Source organism: Heloderma suspectum, chromosome 6 (genome assembly GCF_057233095.1).
Source record: "Heloderma suspectum isolate Gila_16-S chromosome 6, 16-S_ref, whole genome shotgun sequence".
Lineage (NCBI taxonomy): Eukaryota > Metazoa > Chordata > Lepidosauria > Squamata > Helodermatidae > Heloderma > Heloderma suspectum.
In genome coordinates, this window is record NC_139463.1 from 109,403,445 (window position 1) to 109,408,879 (window position 5,435).

A 5,435-nucleotide genomic window follows, 5' to 3' on the forward strand; every position below is an offset into this window, starting at 1 on the left:
CCAGCACATTTTGGATTAAAGCTTTTATTGCCAGTAACAGCCTTAGGGGAGGCATTTCAACCTTTTAGAATGTGGGGGAACCATGCAAAAGCTGAGAAGCCATCAAACTATTGGCAGTCAGGGCAAAGGGGTCAGGGAGAGGGGGGCATTGGGGAACCCTGGAGTGCTGGATTGGGACCCCAGGTGGCCGAGATTTCACCTGTGGGCCTGAGTTTCAACACCCCTGCTCTAAGGAGAAAAGCACCATCCTAAGATGCTTACAGAGCCCAAACCCAGGTCTGTGTGTGTGTGTGTGTGTGTGTGCGCGCGCGCGCGTGTGAAAACTTCATTCCATCCCCTTTGCTTGCTTCACAGCCCCTCAATTATTTCATCTTTAGCTGGTGGAGAAAGAGCCCACCCCCTTCTCTGTTCAATTTGAATAACAGTAAGGCACTAGGGGGTGTCTCCATGGTTGATTTGCTGTGAGCTGGCTCCATTTCAAGATAGTTCAGGACAGATGATGTTGTGGCCGTCCCGCAGCCACCCTGGAGCTTTTTGTGGAAAAACGTATTTCCTGACACTACTTTAAGTCTGATTCTCTTCCTTAAGTCAGGTTCTCCATGGTATAGTTGTTGTGTGCCCCAACCCCCACATTTACCTCAGATATGCTATCCCTCCCCAGGGGTCTGCCTTTCACTGTGATCCCAGTCAAGTGGTGTTTCCTGTCCCTGTGTTTCCCAGCACAAGCCAATGACTGTCTACTCAGAAGTAACTCCCATTGTGGCCAATGAGGCTTGTCCCCTGAATGCGCACTTCAGAATTTACAGAGATCCCCTCAATCAAAATAGCACATTATAAAGCACTAATTCCCTAAAGGCTATAAAGTGCTATCTCGAAGCTGCAATTCTCTGTTGTTTGGTTTATTGCCATTAGGAAGGAACTAATTCATACCTTTGATCATGTGCAGCATCGGGTTAGAAAGGGGGCTGCTTTTCAATCCCTGTGTTTCCCATCCCTGTCTTTACCACCACAAACATATGTGTGTCTACTCAGAAGTAACTCCCATTGTGTTCAATGAGGCTTGCCTTTGATGTTTACTTCCTTTCCTTTGGAAGTAATTAATTCACAGCTTTGCTCCTTTTGCAGCATCAGGAGCTTCAGGGGAAAGAAGAAAAGTGATTAGAAAAAGGGCTGGTTGGAGCCAAGGTACTTCAAGTATTCACAGGGTTCACAAGTCTCCTAAAGGCTGTGAAGTGCTTCGCCAGCTGTAAGGGAGTGGTTAATGAGGAGTTTTGCTGGATCGCAGCTTCAGGAGCTTTCATGGAGGGAGAAGAATCTACAGCTGTGTTTCTTTAATGTTTGGTGCTTTAAGGAAGTAACTGATGTGGAGGGAGAGAGGAGAGTGTTTTTGTCCAGACATAGGAGAAAACCTCCCAGGATTTTATAGAAGGAGAAGGGGGGAGCCTGGAGGAGGGGGGGTAGCAGCCCCTGCTAGTCAGATGACATTCACTCCAACACACTGCCACCTGAAAGTATGTTCTGTGTAGCAACTTATGCTGGTGTCTTGCACTCACTTGTGGAGCCCTGCGCGGACCAAAGTGCCCCAAAGCCGATTCCTAGGAAAATCCGAATTATCCTCCATTCGCTTCTCCCTCCGTTGTCAAGGAGAAACCACCCAGGATAAGACTTTTTGCCACCTGAATTATTTAAGAACTATTTAGACTGGTGGGCTTCACTGTTAGCAGGTCTATTCACCCATATAAATAGCCCTGGGCATATACCAGAAGGCTAGAATCTCAGCATAATTGTGTCGATATTTAAGAAAGGTAATCTGCAGGATCTGAGGAACTACGGACCAATTAGTTTGACTGATACTCTAGCCAAAATCCATGTTAAGTTTCTTTTGCCAAAATTAGAGGACGGGGGTGGATGAAAATTCCATAGTAGTTGACGAGCAGGCTGGTTTTCGGAAAGGAAGATCTGCCGTGGATAATTGTTACATCTTATATCACCTGATAACTTATCAAAACTCATCAAAATAACTCATCAAAAGGTGGGCAACTTTCTGCTGCTTTTATTGATTTAAGGGCAGCCTTTGATTCTATAAATAGATGCCATTTGGGAGCCAAAATGTTAAATACAGATATAGATTTGAGACACTTGTTTTTCATGAAAGCTCTCTATTCAGAAACTCCTAAGAAGGTTAGAACAGGATCAAGTGTAGCTCTTACAGACATGATCCTGACACATAAGGGTGTCAGGCAATGTTGTATTTTACCTCCGTTTCTTTTTAATTTGTATATAAATGGTATCGTATTCCTGCGTTATCAGAATTATCATATGCCTAAAATTCTGAATACAGCAGTAAACCTATTACTCTTTGTGGATGATATGATTTTACTTTCAACATCTCAGGTTGGTTTGAGAAGATTGTTAAGACAGTTCAGCTCTTACTGTTCAGAAAATGATTTATAGAATCATAGAATCATGGGGTTGGAAGGGGCCTATAAGACCATTGAGTTCAACCCCCTGCTCAGTGCAGGAAGCCTGATTCCCAGGCGGTCTCCCATCCAAGCACAAACCAGGGCTGACCTTGTCTTACTTCCAAGATCAGACAAGATTGGGTGCATCCAGCCCTTTGGTTGTGGGTCATCAATAGTCCTAAATCTAAAGTCTTTGGTAAAATGAAAAAAAAAATGCATAGATGCCTTCTCAGTTCTAAAGAGAGAGAATAAGGAAAACCATACTGTTATCTTGGCATGATTTTTTTCAGCTACAGGATCCTGTGAATTACAAATAGAGAAAAATGAACAAAAATCACTTGCCTGTGCACAATCTCTAATTCGATTGTGGAATTTCAGATATCCTGGCTCAATACGCCTGATTTTGAACATTTTTAAAGCAAAGGTGATCCCAATGTTAACACTCCATGCAGAAATTTGGAGATACACAGACCTCACTAGAATTGGAAGATTTCAAAATCATTTTTCTCCCTATGGTCCTAGGGGTTTCAAAACCCACTCTGCCTTATTTAGTTAGAGCTGAGCTGGGGATGAGAACAATTACTGGTTTAATTTATGTCATGATGGCAAATTATTGGGGAAGAATAAACCAGTTGTTGGAAGCCAGACTACCTAGGTTGCATCTAGAGGAAGAGAGAGCAAGCAATCCAGATACTGTTCAAATCATTACCCAAAGGATCCTGCTATCAAGAAGCAATTGTGTAACTATTTAGTTCCCATCGCAACATATTGCCTGTTATTTACCTAACAAAGGGAGGTATCTGGCCAGCAGGTTTAACCAGCTTAAGCAGTCCTTCTGGTCCATTCCCCTTCTCCTGCCCAACCCTTCAATCTTACAGCAACATGTTACATCAGAAAGCTATGTCTCCTCCCCTAATTCTAGTCCCACAGTCCTCTGTGGTCAAACAGGTCTGGCAGGTATTTTGCTGTACAATCAATCACCTTTCACCTCTGCTAAAGAGTATATTGCAGCTTCCTCCAACCAGGTGCTCTCCCATTTGGACTTCTACTCCCATCAACCCCAGACAGCAGGGCCAATGGTCAGGAATACTGAGAGTTGTAGTCCAAAACATCTGGAGGGCATCTGGTTTGGGAAGGCTGGAGTACCGCAAAAACAGGTCTGGGCTACAGGTTGCCCGCCTCTGAAATAGAGGACTGCCCTCTGTAAACTAGGACACATGGCCACCCTCAGTCCCACTGATTTCACAGGGATACGGTTCAACTAAGTTAGTCCAGTTCTAACTCATTGATTTTAAGGAAGCAGTAAAAAGGGGCTCTGAATATACATCGAAATAGATAAACATGCTGGGAGGAGCAGCGTGGATGGAGATGTTTTAGACTTCAACTCCCATCAGCCCCAGCCAGCATGGACAATGGTCAGGAATGCTGGGAGTTGTAGTGCAAAACATTTGGAAGGCAGGAGGCTGTGGAAGGCCGGTCTCTCGTTTCAAAACCTGCCAAACCTCTTTGACCAGATAGGACAACCAGGCTACTTCCAGCTTTCTTAAAAATTCTCTGTCTTTCTCCAATCTGGGAATGAAGAAGAGAGAGAGAGAATTTTCCACGAGCAAATTCATTGGGGGAGGGGGTTGGTGTGTGTGGGGGTGCAGGTTGCAGCTAAGACGGTAGATTAAGGATTCAGGTTTTAGAAGCTGTTACATGTTGGTTGCTCCGAATTAACGTTGAGCTTTCAACACTGTGTGTGGGTGTGTTGCAGGAGCTGCCCCTGCCAAGATGGAACAGGGAAACCGTACAGCGATAGTGAAAGAGTTTGTGCTGCTGGGTCTCTCGGAGGAGGGAAGTCCAGCTCTTCCTCTTTGCCTTCTTCCTTTTTCTTCGACTCCCTTATCTTGCCTGTGAACAACCTCATCATCGTGACCATATGGAGCAACCCCCGCTTTGTCTCCCCTATGTTTTTCTTCTTGGGCAACCTGGCTTTCCTGGACCTGTGCTACTGTTCCATCATGCCCCCCAAAATGCTGGCAGACCTGTACTCACGCCGGAAAGCTATCTCCTACTGGGGCTGCATGTCCCAGATCTTCTTCCTCCACTGGCTGGGAGCTGCTGAATTCTTCCTCCTCATTGGCATGGCTTTTGACCAGTACGTGGCCATCTGCCACCCATTGCAGTATGGCAATGCAGTATGGCAATGTGGTGAGCAAAGGTGTCTGTCTGGGCCAGGTTGCAGCCGTATGGCTCCTTGGCTTGATGCACTCTTTGATCCAATTCATACCCATCATCCACCTTCCCTTCTGTGGCCCAAACAAGCTGGACAATTTCTTCTGTGACATCAATCAGATAATCAAGCTGGCCTGTGTCGACACCTACGTGCTAGAGTTTGTCATGTTCTTCGACGGTGGCTTGGCCACCTTGATGTGTTTCATCCTCCTCCTCATCTCTTACGGGGCCCTGCTGGCCAGGGTGAAGTCCAGCACCACCAAGGGGAAGAGCAAAACTGCCTCCACCTGTGTCACCCACATCATCATTGTCTTCATCATGTTCGCTCCCGCCATTTACATGTACTGCCACCCTTTCCAGGCCTTCCCTCTGGACAAGGTGGTTGCCATATTCCATGCTGTGGTCTTCCCACTGATGAACCCCATGATCTACATGCTGAGGAACAAGGAAATCAAAATGGCCATATGGAAGATGGTCGCCAAAAAAAGATCTGGCGTGGGAAGTGAGTGACGTCTGATCTCGGAAGCTAAGCAGGGTCAGCCCTGGTTAGTACTTGGATGGGAGACTGCCTGGGAATCAGGCTTCCTGCACTGAGCAGGGGATTGGACTCGGTGATCTTGTAGGCCCCTTCCAACCCTATGATTCCATGATACCCCTCCAGTAATGCTGCTTGCCTGATCTCGTCTGATCTCGGAAGCTAAGCAGGGTCAGCCCTAGTTAGTTCTTGGGTGGGAGACTGCCTGGGAATCAGGCTTC

The 5,435-nt window shown here is 46.1% G+C and overlaps 1 pseudogene; it reads left to right on the top strand.

The window, feature by feature from the left end:
* The first annotated feature begins 4,235 nt into the window (after positions 1–4,235).
* On the top strand, positions 4,236–5,189 carry LOC146342448 (olfactory receptor 4N2-like; annotated as a pseudogene).
* Positions 5,190–5,435: the final 246 nt, after the last annotated feature.